We start from the raw sequence: 21232 nt of genomic DNA, 5'->3' as shown, positions 1-21232 counted from the left end.
AAGATGAAGATACCAGACTCCGTCTGGGACACGCCTCTCTAATTTCCCCCTGAAAAACATTGTGTAACATATGGCTGTAATAATCAACAAGCAGGTGTCTGAATATGCCTGCATACAGCATGAAGGACGAGCTCTATCTGTGTGAATGATAACACGTAAGAGGAATGAAATATCAATTTTGCAAAAAGGCATCAATGTTTACTGCAATACGTGCAAAAGATCAAGCTCCCTGATACGGAGAGCCATAAATCATTGATAAATCCTCTCTTTAGAGCAATACGCTGCCTCATTAATCCAAATGGACCCCCTACAGGTTATAACACAGTTTTGTTAACTGAGATTTCGGGCTCCATCTCAGTTGTCTTTCCTTGATTCCTCACATCCTATCTCCTCGCCACCTTCTCAACCATATTGGAGAAGGTTAAAAGGACCCCTCCCATCAAATGTTCTTGTCCAAGGAATTTTTGAGGAGGCGAAGAGAGAGGATGCAAGGAATCAAGTAAAGATGAATAGAGACCCAAAGTCTATGGTGGTGCGTGCTGGTGTCCTTACCTTCTCCACCTTTGAACCGAGACAGACTGGACCCGGGGAAGCCTGACTCTCCTGGTGTGCCGTAACGATTGAAAGGTGACATGCTGAATCTTCTTAGTGGAGGATCTGGGTGGAAGTAGTCCGTAGATCTGGGTGGAAGTAGTCCGTAGGTAGGGAGCTATAGGGTCAGCTTACCCTGCCCCAATATCTGGGTGGAAGTAGTCTGTAGGTGGGGAGCTAGGGTCAGTTTACCCTGCCCCAATATCTGAGTGGAAGTAGTCTGTAGGTAGGGAGCTAGGGTCAGCTTACCCTGCCCCAATATCTGGATGGAAGTAGTCCGTAGGTAGGGAGCTAGGGTCAGCTTACCCTGCCCCAATATCTGGATGGAAGTAGTCCGTAGGTAGGGAGCTAGGGTCAGCTTACCCTGCCCCAATATCTGGATGGAAGTAGTCCGTAGGTAGGGAGCTAGGGTCGGCTTACCCTGCCCCAATATCTGGATGGAAGTAGTCTGTAGGTAGGGAGCTAGGGTCAGCTTACCCTGCCCAAATACTAACTTTAAAAACGAACTTTACACTTTATCCAGCACCATTAAATAGACTACATTAAATTGGAACTAACAGCATTTTAGCAACATTAAATATTTTTTTATTTTTTTACATTTTCTGACAAGCAAGTGCTTAAATATGGTCATTTTCACATTTTCCAAAATTCATAGAATGTTTGGGAATACAAAGGCATTTATGAACATTTTATAGCAAATAGAGTGGGAAAGCAACTGTGCCTTTGGACAATTAAGACACTGCAGCAAATAAAACATCTGTCTCATCCAGGACCGGAGTCTAAGCAGACCGGTGCGCCAAAGCCAATCAGAGGTACAGTAGGCCTATATGTAAACAAGCCATTTGTCACAAGGGGCCTGTCATCATCCACTTTGAACTGGACTGTGTGTTTACAGGCATTTCCAACAGAGCGACTTGTGACGACCCTCCCACTCTGTCTGCCGTATTGTCTCTTTGTTCTTGCTTCCTCATTAGGATGCCGGTGGGCGGAGTTGGGAGGGTTATTAGGATGCCGGTGGGCAGAGTTGGGAGGGTTATTAGGATGCCGGTGGGCAGAGGGTTGGGAGGGGCGGAGTTGGGAGGGTTATTAGGATGCCGGTGGGCGGAGTTGGGAGGGTTATTAGGATGCCGGTGGGCGGAGTTGGGAGGGTTATTAGGATGCCGGTGGGCGGAGTTGGGAGGGTTATTAGGATGCCGGTGGGCAGAGTTGGGAGGGTTATTAGGATGCCGGTGGGCGGAGTTGGGAGGGTTATTAGGATGCCGGTGGGCGGAGTTGGGAGGGTTATTAGGATGCCGGTGGGCGGAGTTGGGAGGGTTATTAGGATGCCGGTGGGCGGAGTTGGGAGGGTTATTAGGATGCCGGTGGGCGGAGTTGGGAGGGGAGGGTTAGGATGCCGGTGGGCGGAGTTGGGAGGGTTATTAGGATGCCGGTGGGCGGAGTTGGGAGGGTTATTAGGATGCCGGTGGGCGGAGTTGGGAGGGTTATTAGGATGCCGGTGGGCGGAGTGGGAAACACCTGGGTTGGGTGGGTATCCCAGTTGGGATAAATTAGGATGCCGGTGGGCGGATTCATGGAGGAGACTGGGCTCTCCATGCAGACACACCTGGGCCCGGTGTATCCCAGGATAAATACACCACTTCCCCATTCATGGAGGAGACTCTCTCCATGCAGACACACCTGGGCCCGGTGTCTCCCAGGATAAATACACCTCTTCCCCATTCATAGAGGAGACTCTCCATGCAGACACCTTTCTAGATTTTGTTGTGTATCTTGGTGGCCTTTTGTTTGTTTGCTTTGGCACCTTTCAACACCCTGCATTATCACATTCATGTATGCAAAACACTCACTTACACTACTGATTACTGATTACACACACCATTGTATATTGTACTTAGTTTACTTTATTTAATAAATATATGTTTTGTTACTCGTTATCTCCATGCTGTCTCCCTTTTGTTACGGGCTTTGAGTCGGTTCGTGACAGACTTTAGATCACTTCAAAGCATTCGGCAAAAAGTCACAAAAATACACTTGAATGGATTTCTGTAAATATGCAGCTAAATGCCATGGGAGTCTTCTTACATTTGGGAACTTTACAGTCCTATTGATCAAACAACCATGAAAAGGTAGGCTATCTTTCCCTGTATGCACATCAACAACAAGATGAGCTAAAATCTAATGAAGGAACATTAGGTGAAACCTCTCAAACTTCTTCAGCTACTTGGCCATCAAAATTGAGTGATGGGGAATAGCCTGCTTATCCTTCTGCAGCTTGCCAGCCAATGCATGCGTTGTGCCAACCAAGCACCCAAGCTAACTGTCTACAGTTGGCTGGCTTGCAAATGAGAGAACACTCTTCCACTGCTCCAATGATATGATGTCATCCTAGCAGCTAGCTAGCTAGCTAACGTTGGGCTCTGTGTTTTTAGCTTTCTACATAAATAGATATGACTGACTTGTGATCATTGGCCTTGCTAGTTTGATTGTATTGACATTCCCAGCCTTAGATACATTCGTCTGTTTTTGTCCAATATATTGAGTCATTGAAACTGAAACAGTGCATCCCAAATGTAGGCAGCAAACAATGTACCAAGCCAGCTGTGATTTACAACCAATATTTTTGGGACTACCAAGAAATGTATTGGTAAATTATATTAATCATGCATTGAACTGCATCCATCTAGTCTGCCAACAATGTCTTAGTGTACATCATGTAATGTTGAGTCAAATACATATACATTTATTTTTTAAACCTCTTATAAAGATGGTTTTGTAGCATAAACTGGGAATTTAATATTTTTTGACTGAGATTATGATCGTCTGTTTGTTTCATATCTGCAAAGTAGTTAAAACGCTGTCAGTTCCACTTTAAAATGTAATAGTTTAGTACTATTACATTTTAACAGGAGAGAGAGAGACAGAGAGAGAGACAGAGAGAGAGAGAGAGAGAGAGAGAAAGAGAGAGACAGAGAGAGAGAGACAGAGGGGGAGAGAGAGAGAGAGAGAGAGAAGAGAGAGAGAGAGAGACAGAGAGAGACACAGAGAGAGAGAGAGAGAGAGAGAGAGAGAGAGAGAGAGAGAGAGAGAGAGAGAGACAGAGAGAGAGAGAGAGAGAGAGAGAGAGAGACACAGTGAGAGAGAGAGAGAGAGAGACAGAGAGAGCACCTGTGTTGCGTGTCCAGAGGCTACTTTGGGGTGGCAGGTAGCCTAGTGGTTAGAGTGTAGGGGTGGCAGGTAGCCTAGTGGTTAGAGTGTAGAGGCGGCAGGTAGCCTAGTGGTTAGAGTGTAGGGGTGGCAGGTATACTAGTGGTTAGAATGTAGAGGTGGCAGGTAGCCTAGTGGTTAGAGTGGAGGGGAGGCAGGTAGCCTAGTGGTTAGAGTGTAGGGGCGGCAGGTAGCCTAGTGGTTAGAGTGGAGGGTAGGCAGGTAGCCTAGAGGTTAGAGCAGGTAGCCTAGTGGTTAGAGCTTTGGACTAGTAACCGAAAGGTTGCAAGATGAAATTCCCAAGCAATTTAAAAATCTGTTGTTCTGCCCCTAAACAAGGCAGTTGACCCACTGTTCCCCAGTAGGCTGTCATAGTAAATAAGAATTTGTTCTTAACTGACTTGCAAGGTAAAATTTAAAAACAATACTCTCATCATGGAGTGTTTCCACGTGCCTTTCTCACCTTTGGGCCTTGCAGTCCTGGAAAGCCATCGACCCCTCGTTCCCCGGAGTGTCCCTGAATAATGACACATAGAAAGTTAGCATGCTAAACACTGACACACACACACATGTTCGCTCACTCCCAGGCATACACACACATACTGTACATACTCTACATACTCTGTACATACTCTCTCACTCACAAGCGTACACAGACACACACTCACTCTACAGCATACATTCACAGACACACGCATGCGCGCACAAACAAACACAAGCTCATGGGGTCACACAAACAAGATTGCATGACAGACTACCCCATCATTCTCAACACACACAGACCTGATGATGCCTCCTTCATAAAACAGAAAGCTATTTAAAAATTCAAGACAATAGCCCATTTACTCAACAATGAAAGACTACAATTACTTCTTTTTTTTATCCCAAATGCACTTTGGTAAACAAAATATAACATTGGAAGGGATAATTATCGTATTATCAGTAGGCTATTTGGAGAGCGGAGAAAAGCCCACACACTGGGGATAAATAGCTGCTGCATTAGCATAATCGCTAATTAAAATAGGTGATGGACAATCCTTTGGGCTTTCGCATCCGCTGACTCCCGGGTCTCGCTTGGGGACCTTCAATCCCCTGGACATAGAAAAACAGACAGTTGGCCTGCAGGCAGGATGTGTGACAGCTTAGTCACCAACTACTGAAGGGGAATGAGATGGAAGAGGGCCCATTGGTGTTTTTAAATCATTGATGAAGGATTTTTGAGACTGATTCACTGACCTGTTGATGTTTTTAATTTGCTGTTTTATGATATTGTTGTGAATTCTTTTTTTTCTTTTTTTTTTACTAGATTACTTGCAGGTTTTTTCATGTTGTCTGCCTGTAATTGTGTAATGACTTGGTGCTGCATATCTTGGCCAGGATACTCTTGAAAAATATTTTTCAAATCTCAATGAGCCCTTCCTGGTTATATAAAGATGAAATAAAAATTCTGCTTAGTTTTTAGAAAAGAGGATATGTTTCAATACTTTAACCCTAACCACCTGAAAAAATCTCCTTTTTGTTCATGTTAGGAAGAACACTTATTTAAATCAATTTAACTGGTCTATGTGGATGTCAATCACTGATATCATTCCAATCCAAAGCCCATACCATGTTTTTACTAAACAGTACAATGCAAGTAGAATGTGAGGAGGGAAAAGCTTCAATTGGCATGTAGATGACTGCTGTGACAAACTTAGTTCTGCAGCTTCGTTAGACCAGAAGAGGGCAGCAATGAAACGCCATACGACGAACGGCTCGATGACTGATTGAATAGGGACTGGCTGTAACCTTCCACACCAGTGGAGGGTGTCTAGATCACCTCATTCAATACATTTCTACATTTTAGTCATGTAGCAGACACTATTATCCAGAGTGACTGACAGTAGCGATTGCATATGCTTACGTATTTTTAAAAAATAAAGAAAAAAATGTATTCACTGTGGGAACCAACCGTGGCATTGCAAAGCGCAAATGCCTCCAACAGTTTGTTGAGTCACAAGCTTGACCCACAGTTCAAACTGTCCAGATCTGGAAGGACAACAGTATCAATTGTCTCCAGGGGTGTTTTGACTGTACAATGTGGGAGGTATTTGGTCTCCAGGGGTGTTTTGACTGTACTATGTGTGAGGTATTTGGTCTCCAGGGGTGTTTTGACTGTACTATGTGGGAGGTATTTGGTCTCCAGGGGTGTTTTGACTGTACTATGTGGGAGGTATTTGGTCTCCAGGGGTATTTTGACTGTACTATGTGGGAGGTATTTGGTCTCCAGGGGTGTTTTGACTGAACTGTGTGGGAGGTATTTGGTCTCCAGGGGTGTTTTGACTGTACTATGTGGGAGGTATTTGGTCTCCAGGGGTGTTTTGACTGTAGTATGTGGGAGGTATCTGGTCTCCAGGGGTGTTTTGACTGTACTATGTGGGAGGTATTTGGTCTCCAGGGGTGTTTTGACTGTACTATGTGGGAGGTATTTGGTCTCCAGGGGTGTTTTGACTGTACTATGTGGGAGGTATCAAGATTTGAATCAGACAACATTGTGTCAGAGGTAAAAAACAAACGGAAGCATCATTACAAATGTTTGAGAGGGTTGTTGCTAAACAGGGTGATGTTTTGAAGTTGTTCCGGGGATGTAACACATACAAAAGCCCAGACAAAATAAGTGGGGTGTGTTAAATAAGTGTGTGAAAGCGTTTGTGTTGAACAACTGGCTGGTGTTTTAACAGACATTTTCCAATCCTCGCTCGACTAGCAACACGTGCCAGCATTGTGGAAAAACTCAATAATTATACCCAAGGAGTCAAACAGACAGACCTGGATGAGATCTTTAAGGTCAGGGCCCTCCGCAAGGCTAACAAATTAATTTTAGACCCAAGCCACCCCCTGTAGCCAGACTTTGTACTTGTCCCCTCTGGGCGCAGGTATAAGGCACCCCTCGGCAGGAAAAAAATAACTAGATAATAATTTGTGCCAGGTGTGATATCTCTCCTAAATAGCTCAGGCTAATATTCAGGCCAGCAGGCTAATGTTCCTATCGACCCAGTAAGGCCAGCAGGATAATGTTCCTATACTCTCAGTAAGGTGAGCAGTATGGTCTATTTTTATTGGTACGTAACTGTTATGAAAGTTGTATCGTTTGTGTCGCACTGCTTTGCTTTATCTTGGCCAGGTCGCAGATGTAAATGAGAACTTGTTCTCAACTGGCCTACCTGGTTAAATAAAGGTGAAATAAATAAATAAATAAACATAATGACTCTCAGCCCATTACATTACACATAAGAGTCGTTGGACGAAGGCGTCTTCTGTAAGGGAGGGGCATTTTGTTTAGAGTCCCGACGCTCTAAACACAAGGTTAACATGATATTCCCCTTCATAGGGCTTTAGTGTTACCGGGCACCACAAACATGTCACAAAAAAAAAAGTTTGGCTGCAGCTGTGTCCTCCAATTTTGCTCACTTCCTGTTTGAAGTTTCATCTTGGGTTACCAGCCGGGCTGCAGTTTTGGAAACGTCAGAGGGTTTTCTTTCCAAAGCTGTCAATTATATGCATAGTCGAGCATCTCTTCGTGACAAAATATCTTGTTTAAAACGGGAACGTTGTTTTATCCAAAAATGAAATACTGCCCCCTAGAGTCTCAAGAGGTTAAAACAGAAACTTAAAACTAAGTGTGTATTTTGCATTTGAAATTACTTTGATGTGATTTGTGTTTCTAGAACCATACCGGAATTGAGAATCGATTCACCTTTAGATGGAATATTTGGCTGTTTTGACTGCCAGAACCAATTCATCACACTTTAAAAATAAAATGTATGGTCCTTGGACTAAGGAGTAACGTTAGGTCCTGAACTTCCACAAGCTCCACAACATCCCTTAACATCCTCCCTTTGGACATCAGGACCACCTGTCTCCAGTTCCTCAATGGCAGCCTTGTAATCCTGCAGCACCAAACCAGGTACTCCAAACCTATCAGCTCCCTTAAAGAAATAAGAAAGACAAATATATATGACAATACACCAGACTGAGTATTGAATAATTCTATGGTAACTTTTAACAAAGAGAAATGTGTTGCTGTTTGTATTAAATTGAAATTGAATTCCCATTACCAGTGCATTTGTGTGCAACAGTCTAAGGAACCATATGTTCCAACTGAAAATAAAGGGGAAAGTTTGTATTTAATAAGCATAAATTATATACATTTTAAATCACAGTGAGCAGACTGGATGAATAGATGGAACAATACAATGAAGTGTATGAAACTCTAGCTACCTATGTTGTCAACTCTAGCTTCTTGCTTAAGCATATTTCTACCTATTTCTATATTTCGAAACAGACACACCAACATAAGGAAGAGGATTAACATGACAGTGTTTGCCCTATATATGTCTAGTCCAATAAACTAAATGATTTTTAAAAAATCTAATCAAATGTATTTATATAGCCCTTTGTACATCAGCTGATATCTCACTGTGCTGTACAGAAACCCAGCCTAAAACCCCAAACAGCAAGCAATGCAGGTGTAGAAGCACGGTGGCTAGGAAAAACTCCATAGAAAGGCCAAAACCTAGGAAGAAACCTAGAGAGGAACCAGGCTATGTGGGGTGGCCAGTCCTCTTTTGGCTGTGCTGGGTGGAGATTATAACAGAACATAGCAAGATGTTCAAATGTTCATAAATGACCACCATGGTCAAATAATAATAATCCTAGTAGTTGTCGAGGGTGCAGCAAGTCAGCACCTCAGGAGTAAATGTCAGTTGGCTTTTCATAGCCAATGATTAAGAGTATCTCTACCACTCCTGTCTCTAGAGAGTTGAAAACAGCAGGTCTGGGACAGGTAGCACGTCCTGTGAACAGGTCAGGATTCCATAGCCGCAGACAGAATAGTTGAAACTGGAGCAGCAGCACGGCCAGGTGGACTGGGGACAGCAAGGAGTCATCATGTCAGGTAATCCTGGGGCATGGTACTAGGGCTCAGGTCCTCCGAGAGAGAGAAAGAAAGAGAGAAAGAGAGAATTAGAGAACGCATACTTAAATTCACACAGGACACCGGATAAGACAGGAGAAGTACTCCAGATATAACAAACTGACCCTAGCCCCCCGACACATAAACTACTGTAGCATAAATACTGGAGGCTGAGACAGGATTGGTCAGGAGACACTGTGGCCCCATCCGATGATACCCCCGGACAGGGCCAAACAGTAAGGATATAACCCCACCCACTTTGCCAAAGCACAGCCCCCACACCGCTAGAGGGATATCTTCAACCACCAACTTACCATCCTGAGACAAGGCCGAGTATAGCCCACAAAGATCTCCGCCACGGCACAACCCAAGGGGGGGCGCCATCCCAGACAGGAAGATAACGTCAGTGACTCAACCCACTCAAGTGACGCACCCCTCCTAGGGACGGCATGAAAGAGCACCAGTAAGCCAGTGACTCAGCCCCTGTAATAGGGTTAGAGGCAGAGAATCACAGTGGAAAGAGGGGAACCGGCCAGGCAGAGACAGCAAGGGTGGTTCGTTGCTCCAGAGCCTTTCCGTTCACCTTCACACTCCTGGGCCAGACTACACTCAATCATATGACCCACTGAAGAGATGAGTCTTCAGTAAAGACTTAAAGGTTGAGACTGAGTCTGCGTCTCTGACATGGGTAGGCAGACCATTCCATAAAAATGGAGCTCTATAGGAGAAAGCCCTGCCTCCAGCTGTTTGCTTAGAAATTCTAGGGACAATTAGGAGGCCTGCGTCTTGTGACCGTAGCGTACGTGTAGGTATGTATGGCAGGACCAAATCAGAAAGATAGGTAGGAGCAAGCCCATGTAATGCTTTGTAGGTTAGCAGTAAAACCTTGAAATCAGCCCTTCCCTTGACAGGAAGCCAAAAAAGAAAAGGAAAGGTTTGGAGGAGAGGTTTGCTGTGGAGACAAGTGAAATACCTCCCACACAATGAAAACAGCAAACACAAAATTGTAGCTAACGTTACTTCAGAAAAGCAAGATAACAAAATGACCTGCGTTTAAAGGCCCCGCCATAGCTCTATCCTCATTGGTCTATTATTGGTTAGTTCTTGGTTTCAGACTGAGATATGATTGGTTGTCGCAACCAGAAATTTCCTCGACTCACGGTTGTCAGCGGGCGCCATTTCATGTGTAAAAGTGTAGCTTCCATCCCTCTCCTTGCCCCTACCTGGGCTCGAACCAGGGAGCCTCTGCACACATCGACAACAGTCACACTTGAAGCATCGTTACCCATCGCTCCACAAAAGCCGCGGCCCTTGCAGAGCAAGGGGAACAACTACTTCAAGGTCTCAGGGCGAGTGACGTCACCGATTGAAACACTATTAGCCGAGCTCCACCGCTAGCTAGCTAGCCATTTCACATCAGTTACACATGGAACACTGTCATAGTTCTCTCAATATATAACGGATCATTAATTGAGAAATAATAACAGTTCGGAGACAGTTGAATAGACCTGCTAACGTGATGTGTATTCTAATTTCTCCACTGCAATTGAATTAACTGTAATGGTTTTCTTGTGGTGAAGGAGAGGCGGACCAAAATGCAGCGTGGTTTCTATTCATGGTTCTTTAATAAAGAAAACTATACATGAATAGACTAACAAAAACAATAAACGTGAGAAAACCTAAACAGCCCTATCTGGTGCAAACACAGAGACAGGAACAATCACCCAAATGACAATGACAATGACTAACACCTGCCTCTGACGTACTTCCGGCGCCGACAGAGATGGCCGCCTCGCTTCGCGTTCCTAGGAAACTATGCAGTTTTTTGTTTTTTTACGTGTTATTTCTTACACTAGTACCCCAGGTCATCTTAGGTTTCTTTACATACAGCCGAGAAGAACTACTGAATATAAGATCAGCGTCAACTCACCATCAGTACGACCAAGAATATGTTTTTCGCGATGCGGATCCTGTGTTCTGCCTTACAACCAGTGTAACCGAGTGGATTACATGCAGCGACCAAAAAAAAAAACGACTCAGAAAAAGAGGGAAACGAAGCGGTCTTCTGGTCAGACTCCGGAGACGGGCACATCGTGCACCACTCCCTAGCATTCTTCTTGCCAATGTCCAGTCTCTTGACAACAAGGTTGATGAAATCCGAGCAAGGGTAGCATTCCAGAGGGACATCAGAGACTGTAACGTTTTTGCTTCACGGAAACATGGCTAACTGGAGAGACGCAATCCGAAGCGGTGCAGCCAACGGGTTTCTCCACGCATCGCGCCGACAGAAACAAACATCTTTCTGGTAAGAAGACGGGCGGGGGCGTATGCCTTATGGCCAACGTGACATGGTGTGATGAAAGAAACATACAGGAACTCAAATCCTTCTGTTCACCTGATTTAGAATTCCTCACAATCAAATGTAGACCGCATTATCTACCAAGAGAATTCTCTTCGATTATAATCACAGCCGTATATATCCCCCCCCAAGCAGACACATCGATGGCTCTGAACAAACTTTATTTAACTCTCTGCAAACTGGAAACGATTTATCCGGAGGTTGCATTCATTATAGCTGGGGATTTTAACAAGGCTAATCTGAAAACAAGACTCCCTAAATTTTATCAGCATATCGATTGCGCAACCAGGGGTGGAAAGACCCTGGATCATTGTTACTCTAACTTCCGCGACGCATATAAGGCCCTGCCCCGCCCCCTTTCGGAAAAGCTGACCACGACTCCATTTTGTTGATCCCTGCCTACAGACAGAAACTAAAACAAGAAGCTCCCACGCTGAGGTCTGTCCAACGCTGGTCCGACCAAGCTGACTCCACACTCCAAGACTGCTTCCATCACGTGGACTGGGAGATGTTTCGTATTGCGTCAGACAACAACATTGACGAATACGCTGATACGGTGTGCGAGTTCATTAGAACGTGCGTTGAAGATGTCGTTCCCATAGCAACGATTAAAACATTCCCTAACCAGAAACCGTGGATTGATGGCAGCATTCGTGTGAAACTGAAGGCACGAACCACTGCTTTTAATCAGGGCAAGGTGTCTGGTAACATGACTGAATACAAACAGTGCAGCTATTCCCTCCGCAAGGCTATCAAACAAGCTAAGCGCCAGTACAGAGACAAAGTAGAATCTCAATTCAACGGCTCAGACACAAGAGGTATGTGGCAGGGTCTACAGTCAATCACGGACTACAGGAAGAAACCCAGCCCAGTCACGGACCAGGATGTCTTGCTCCCAGGCAGACTAAATAACTTTTTTGCCCGCTTTGAGGACAATACAGTGCCACTGACACGGCCTGCAACGGAAACATGCGGTCTCTCCTTCACTGCAGCCGAAGTGAGTAAGACATTTAAACGTGTTAACCCTCGCAAGGCTGCAGGCCCAGACGGCATCCCCAGCCGCGCCCTCAGAGCATGCGCAGACCAGCTGGCCGGTGTGTTTACGGACATATTCAATCAATCCCTATACCAGTCTGCTGTTCCCACATGCTTCAAGAGGGCCACCATTGTTCCTGTTCCCAAGAAAGCTAAGGTAACTGAGCTAAACGACTACCGCCCCGTAGCACTCACATCCGTCATCATGAAGTGCTTTGAGAGACTAGTCAAGGACCATATCACCTCCACCCTACCTGACACCCTTGACCCACTCCAATTTGCTTACCGCCCAAATAGGTCCACAGACGATGCAATCTCAACCACACTGCACACTGCCCTAACCCATCTGGACAAGAGGAATACCTATGTGAGAATGCTGTTCATCGACTACAGCTCGGCATTCAACACCATAGTACCCTCCAAGCTCGTCATCAAGCTCGAGACCCTGGGTCTCGACCCCGCCCTGTGCAACTGGGTACTGGACTTCCTGACGGGCCGCCCCAGGTGGTGAGGGTAGGCAACAACATCTCCTCCCCGCTGACCTCAACACTGGGGCCCCACAAGGGTGCGTTCTGAGCCCTCTCCTGTACTCCCTGTTCACCCACGACTGCGTGGCCATGCACGCCTCCAACTCAATCATCAAGTTTGCGGACGACACAACAGTGGTAGGCTTGATTACCAACAACGACGAGACGGCCTACAGGGAGGAGGTGAGGGCCCTCGGAGTGTGGTGTCAGGAAAATAACCTCACACTCAACGTCAACAAAACTAAGGAGATGATTGTGGACTTCAGGAAACAGCAGAGGGAACACCCCCCATCCACATCGATGGAACAGTAGTGGAGAGGGTAGCAAGTTTTAAGTTCCTCGGCATACACATCACAGACAAACTGAATTGGTCCACTCACACAGACAGCATCGTGAGGAAGGCGCAGCAGCGCCTCTTCAACCTCAGGAGGCTGAAGAAATTCGGCTTGTCACCAAAAGCACTCACAAACTTCTACAGATGCACAATCGAGAGCATCCTGGCGGGCTGTATCACCGCCTGGTATGGCAACTGCACCGCCCTCAACCGTAAGGCTCTCCAGAGGGTAGTGAGGTCTGCACAACGCATCACCGGGGGCAAACTACCTACCCTCCAGGACACCTACACCACCCGATGCTACAGGAAGGCCATAAAGATCATCAAGGACATCAACCACCCGAGCCACTGCCTGTTCACCCCGCTGCCATCCAGAAGGCGAGGTCAGTACAGGTGCATCAAAGCTGGGACCGAGAGACTGAAAAACAGCTTCTATCTCAAGGCCATCAGACTGTTAAACAGCCACCACTAACATTGAGTGGCTACTGCCAACACACTGTCAATGACACTGACTCTACTCCAGCCACTTTAATCATGGGAATTGATGGGAAATGATGTAAATATATCACTAGCCACTTTAAACAATGCTACCTTATATAATGTTACTTACCCTACATTGTTCATCTCATATGCATACGTTGATACTGTACTCTATATCATCGACTGCATCCTTATGTAATACATGTATCACTAGCCACTTTAACTATGCCACTTGGTTTACATACATCTCATATGTATATACTGTACTCGATATCATCTACTGTATCTTGCCTATGCTGCTCTGTACCATCACTCATTCATATATCCTTATGTACATATTCTTTATCCCCTTACACTGTGTATGACAGTAGTTTTTTTTGGAATTGTTAGTTAGATTACTTGCTCGTTATTACTGCATTGTCGGAACTAGAAGCACAAGCATTTCGCTACACTCGCATTAACATCTGCTAACCATGTGTATGTGACAAATAAAATTTGATTTGATTTGATTTGATTTGATTGAGAACCATATCAGGCCAAACACAGAAACAGACAAACTAGACACACAACATAGAATGCCCACTCAGATCACACCCTGACCAAACAAAACATAGAAACATACAAAGCAAACTATGGTCAAGGTGTGACAATAACGTAATAAACGTGACGTGATACTCGTTGGTGTGTGAAACACTCCACTGGGCTTTCTTATCATCGTGGAGATGTCGACACCCACCTGTGGACCATTTGGTCCTATTTATCCCTTCTGCTCGAGTACTCCTCTCTCTCCGTGTAGGAAGAGAAGAGATGAATGCACTGACTCCCACTGAATCACGCTGACTCCCACTGACTCCCACTGAATCACGCTGACTCCCACTGAATCACGCTGACTCCCACTGACTCCCACTGAATCACGCTGACTCCCACTGACTCCCACTGAATCAGGCTGACTCCCACTGACTCCCACTGAATCACGCTGACTCCCACTGACTCACGCTGACTCCCACTGACTCCCACTGAATCACGCTGACTGCCACTGACTCCCACTGAATCACGCTGACTCCCACTGACTCCCACTGAATCACGCTGACTCACGCTGACTCCCACTGACTCCCACTGAATCACGCTGACTGCCACTGACTCACGCTGACTCCCACTGACTCCTGCTGACTCCCACTGAATCATGCTGACTCCCACTGACTCACGCTGACTCCCACTGACTCCCACTGAATCATGCTGACTCCCGCTGACTCACGCTGACTCCCACTGACTCCTGCTGACTCCCACTGACTCCCACTGAATCACGCTGACTCCCACTGACTCACTCTGACTCCCACTGACTCCTGCTGACTCACGCTGGCTCCCACTGACTCACGCTGACTCCCACTGACTCCCACTGAATCACGCTGTCTCCCACTGACTCCTGCTGACTCTCGCTGACGCTCGCTGACTCCCATTGACTCCCGCTGACTCTCGTTGCAAGGCAGTCAATCAAATGACTTCTGTGCCTCCTTGTATTGACTTGAGGTGGGTGACTTTTCTTACAATAATATGGTCTCAGGATTCAATGTGTCTGTTATTACAGTTATTGACTGGGTATTTATAACTGAGTTCTTTTGATAGAGTTCTGTTTTATTCTGTTCTTGCATGGGGCTTAAAGACTGTCCTTGCGTCCATAGATGTGTCTTTGAATTTTACTGTTTATCCAGCCCCATCCATCATCCTACTAGACAAAGTAACAGCACCAGGCTGTTGAAATGACAGATTCTGCCTTAAATTTGTTTTCATTAATTTTTACTCCTAAAACAATAGGAAAGTCTTACCCGAGGTCCTTTAGGCCCCGCCTCTCCAGGAAATCCCCCCAGATCCCCTTGACATGACACACACAGCAGGTCAGCTGACACAGCAGTCATAACACAGTTAGTGACAAGAAAAGTGGTCACGGTTGGGCTCACATCGACCACAGAACCGATAATGGGCCCCGGGTTTAATTGCCTATAGTCATTCAAAATCTCCTCCTGCTCTAGTTACAGTACCTTAAGAAAGTAATTTTCTACAATGTCACAGTGGAGAGGATGAACAAAACACTCTGTCATGGCAAAAAAAATGACCTGCCAGTCACCCATTAAAATGAAGTCACGATGAGGTCACAGTGGAGGGCTTTGAAGACCTTTGGAACACATGCCCAGATGAGCTGTGATGATTGCTTCCCTTGCATTCTAAATGTGTTTAATAGATCCCGTGTCGCTCGCTCTAGTTTCCGCTGGGGGTCGGATACGCTGTATTCCCCTAATTTACAGCCAGCAGGGCCCTCCTGCACTTTACTAAGTAATTACACACACTCAATTAAAAGGAGACAAACCAGTGAGTACTGTTTGTGGTGGGAACCTGTTTTTACAGACATGCTGAAAGTAGATGATTTTCATTCAGGGAGCTCTGACCACGTTTGAGCTCTGACCACATTTGAGCTCTGACCACATTTGAGCTCTGACGACATTTGAGCTCTGACCACCTTTGAGCTCTGACCACCTTTGAGCTCTGACAACCTTTGAGCTCTGACCACATTTGAGCTCTGACCACATTTGAGCTCTGACCACATTTGAGCTCTGACCACATTTGAACTCTGACCACCTTTGAGCTCTGACCACATTTGAGCTCTGACCACATTTGAGCTCTGACCACATTTGAGCTCTGACCACATTTGAGCTCTGACCACCTTTGAGCTCTGACCACCTTTGAGCTCTGACCACCTATGAGCTCTGACCACCTTTGAGCTCTGACCACATTTGAGCTCTGACCACATTTGAGCTCTGACCACCTTTGAGCTCTGACCACCTTTGAGCTCTGACCACCTTTGAGCTCTGACCACCTTTGAGCTCTGACCACATTTGAGCTCTGACCACCTTTGAGCTCTGACCACGTTTGAGCTCTGACCACATTTGAGCTCTGACCACCTTTGAGCTCTGACCACCTTTGAGCTCTGACCACCTTTGAGCTCTGACCACCTTTGAGCTCTGACCACCTTTGAGCTCTGACCACGTTTTAAAGTCCTCTACCATTAAACAGGTCAACTGGATGTTGTTTCCACAGTTGAAAAAGCTTTCAACTGCATTGCTTTGCTGTTTGGGGTTTTAGGCTGGGTTTCTGTACAGCACTTTGAGATATCAGCTGATGTACGAAGGGCTATATAAATAAAGTTTCCACAGTTGAAAAAGCTTTCATAGCCAATCTAAAAACGCAGGGTGAAGCTGTTGTTTGTATTAATCAAAACATATCAAAACAATCAAAACAGCCCTAAGAAAACCCCCATTAATAAGATATAGCCTTGTCCCAACAAGAGGTGTGTTAGTATATTTGGAAAAGGGCCCTGAAATGAGTGGTTCTGCTGCTCAGCAATCTCTCAGCGCCACACCTGCACAAACGTAAACAAACACACACATGTCCGCACGCACACACATATAAACGTACACACACACACACACACACACACACACTCACACACGCAAATACACCGACACACACATACAAACGCACACACAAACACACACTCACACACACAAATACACACCCACATACACACACAAACTTACGGTCATGATACACTCGCACAGGATGCAGCGCGGTGAAACACAGCTTCCCATTCATATCAATGGAAGGTACGCGGTGAAACACAGCTTCCCATTCATATCAATGGAAGGTACGCGGTGAAACACAGCTTCCCATTCATATCAATGGAAGGTACGCGGTGAAACACACTTTCCCATTCATATCCATGGAAGGTACGCGGTGAAACACAGCTTCCCATTCATATCAATGGAAGGGAAGCGGTGAAACACAGCTTCCCATTCATATCAATGGAAGCTACGCGGTGAAACACAGCTTCCCATTCATATCTATGGAAGGTACGCGGTGAAACACAGCTTCCCATTCATATCAATGGAAGGTACGCGGTGAAACACAGCTTCCCATTCATATCAATGGAAGCTACGCGGTGAAACACAGCTTCCCATTCATATCAATGGAAGGTACGCGGTGAAACACAGCTTCCCATTCATATCAATGGAAGGTACGCGGTGAAACACAGCTTCCCATTCATATCAATGGAAGGTACGCGGTGAAACACAGCTTCCCATTCATATCAATGGAAGGTACGCGGTGATAAGTGGAGGAGGTGGGGGGCCTTTGGGCAGTGTGAAGGTTAGGTGGGAGGCGGTGAAAAAGATCAACTTTACCCAACTTTATGCAAATCGCCAGCGGCGACCGCTGGGCGATGACCATACATATCAAGTGGTTCCCATGACGAATTTGATGCTATGAGACCCAAGGCTGGAGACTTTCTTCAGCAAAGATGGCTGGCAAAAACACTAGGATGGAAGCAAATGTAAGTGATGATAACATCATAACGAATCATGCAAAAAATGTTTACAAGAATATGTTGGTTAATGTAAAGACAAACGATTATGCATATTTTTTTTGTCATAAAGTTAATTTACGGAAATTGCGATTTAGCAAGCTAGCTGAATAGCTAACGTCAGCCAGCTTGCTGGTTTAATGTTTTAGGGACTTCTGAAACAACCAGCAAACCAGGCTGTCGTCTCGTTAAACAGTGGATGTAAAGAATCTAGCTAGCTAAAGCATTTACTGCACATTGAATGTACAATTTCGTAAGCTAGCCTTGCTGATATTTGCCATGCAATGCAGATAGAATAAATAATGTAGCTAGCTATGTTCTTGCTTATTGTGCAGTGAAGGATAAACATACCTGTATGCCTATGGATGTGTAGCTAGCTATCTAGCCGATCTGTGTATGGACCCAAACGTTTGGTATACATATTAGTTCAGAACCTAGCTATGAACCTCAGCTATCACAGCCAATTGTATCAACTTAAAAACAGTCAATGACATTAATGAAGCCTATGGATTCAGTAGAATATAATATAACTTTGTGCCAAGAATGCAAGTCGTATTTACATGTAGTTATTACCATGCATGAGATCCCCCACATTGTAGCCTGTACATTTAATATATTCACTGATCATGTATTCTACCTTGGCAAACAAAGGTGCCGTTCAGGTATGAATGTCTTTGAGATTATTTTTCAGTCAAATCCAATACCAGGAGTAATTCCAGGCTTCGAATGAAACCGTGTCTGTGTGTATATATCACAATTATACACTTCAACAGTGTTTACCAATCGTGGTCCTGGGACATCAGTGGTTACACATTGTGACCAATAGACTAGAAACAGGATTTAACTAGTGGAAGGCTGATTTGTAATTCATATCCAGAAATAGAATTTTAAAAACAGTACGTTACCCTTCCTATGCATCATGTAAATACTCTAAAACCGGCTCATCTCAATATCTAATGCCCTTCATCTGCATTGATCTGATAAACACATGATAGGTGTAGTATTTCATTAAATGAAAGACTTCATTTCAACCAGTAGAGAATATGAAACACTTTATTGAAAGAAGTTCATTATCCAAAGGTGTTAAATATATGCATTAATATTATAATTGTATTATAAATACAAGTTCAATCTGTACTTCAATGCACATCTGTTGTGCATTATAAAAACAGAGGACGAAAGAGGTGGCGAGAGAGGTGTAAAAGACAGAAAGGGAAAGAGGTAAGAACAGAGGAGCAGGGATTTGATTAATGAATCAGTGCAACCCAAATATTCTCTCACTTCATCACAATGACATAATAGTGTCTCTAGTCGGCCCGAAGGTTATCTTAAAAGCAAGTTAGGTGGCGATGATGGGACTGGGGGTTGGCATCCTCTCTCACATCAAAACATCTCTGCAGACGAGAGCCAGATGGAGAGAGAGAGCATGTATAAAACTTTTATTTTTTATTCTAACATTGTTACGCCTCATAATAATCAGGAGGTGAAATGCAAAACTGACCATAGATCATTAACTTTGGGACTACTGCATCTCTATCTGTATTTCAATGCAAAGCTTCTCTTTAATAATACTTCCTGTTGACCAAGTGACCTCTCACCTCTGATCATGCTGTGCCCTCTATGTAGCCAGTTAGGATGCGGGAGGGGTTCACCGACACAGCAGATATAACCAAGAGGATTTAGGGAGAAGAGGAGAGAGGGATGAAGTGAAGGAGAGAGACTGTTATAGAGAAAATAAGGTAGTTGAAGAGACACTGTTCAACAGGAATCTGTGTGTGTGGCCTCACCTGGTGTCCAAACCACACTAAGTGGCTGCAGAGTACTTTATGCTGAAAAACATGAATAGACACACAAGGACAAACAATATAGCGTAGTTATAGAAATATTATTGGTTGGCCCTCTTGCCTATTCTATGAATGTGGAAGGAGCCACAGTTATACACTTGAGTCTAATTATAAAAATTTAAAAAATATGGGTGATTTAAAATAGCCTGTTTTGTTTTTGTACAAACATCACACCTGTCATGACGTTGCCCTCTTTGGGTACAGCTAGCACCATCCCCCTCGCTCTGTCTCCTACACTCAGGCTGCTGCGACCTCAGGTTGTAAATTCCTGGAGGAGATCATCTCCTCATGGCCACAGTATAGAGAGAGAGTGAGTTTTCATAGAGAGAACAACGGAATTTCTTCCACCTCACAGAACTTGAGGTCCGAACAACATTTATGTTCTGGAGAAGGTATAAAAGATCGGTGAAGAATCCAGCTACGAACTGGTCCATTTGGTACAATTTTGTGAAACTCATGGGAGACAATACAGCCACACTACCATAACGCTGTTTATACAATAGCCTCAGATATGAGGCTTGCATCTAATTGTTGTATAAGATGAATGAGTGAGTATGATACTTGTCACTAAAGTATAATATCCCTGATAACAAATCATGATAACATTGGATTGATAGATGCATGTGCACATGCATGTGTAGCATGTGACAACAGCAGGATTATATCCAGGATAGCATCACAAATGAATGCATAAATACCACTTGAAGCTTGATGATGAGTTGATCATTTGAATCAGCTGTGCAGTGCTAAGGCAAAAATAAAAATGTGCCTCTTTGAGTCCCCAGGACCAGGACTGAGAACCACTGCTCTTCATAGGTAGACAGGCTTTCACAGCTCTCTTTATCTGAGGACAGAAAACCTCACAAGAAACACACTTCATTAGAGTCAAATTACACCGCACTGAATATTATGTTACTATTAGCTCCATCCTCACTTCTAGGGACAGGAACTACACAAAAGTACCTGCCCTGTCCAGAACAGCCTACTCTCTCACCTTGACAGTTGGGGCTGCTATCCTTTCACCCTCCTCCATGTCTGTTAGCTAGCTACCTACAAATGTAGGAGTTTGTTTTTGGAGTTTGTTTTTTACAGTGATAAATACATCAAGATAGCTAGCTAATATTAAGTTAGGTAGCTGGTGATATTTAATTCACTTTGCTAGCTGTCTATATATACAGTATGTGAAGTTGGCTAGATAGCTACCTAGCCAACTAGCTAGCTCGTTTAGCAGCTCATTTGAGTTAGCCTGCACTGTAGCTAGTTAGTTAATAATACATTGGTTTGTTTTTTTTACATTTTCTAAGTGTATTTACTTACTTGAATAGGTTCTCCCAGCCACGAGGACAATTGGAAACAAGGCAGCAACGTGTGTTTGTCACCAGAGCCTTTTAGAGGATATTACTATTGAACTATGTACCCATTTAATAACCAGACCTTCATACAAACTTGCTATGCTGAATTATTGATGCACAATCGAACATGCTGCCAGCACG

This window comes from Oncorhynchus tshawytscha, linkage group LG16 (genome assembly GCF_018296145.1).
Source record: "Oncorhynchus tshawytscha isolate Ot180627B linkage group LG16, Otsh_v2.0, whole genome shotgun sequence".
NCBI lineage: Eukaryota > Metazoa > Chordata > Actinopteri > Salmoniformes > Salmonidae > Oncorhynchus > Oncorhynchus tshawytscha.
The sequence above is the reverse complement of the archived record's forward strand: the minus strand, read 5'-3'. Positions refer to the sequence as shown.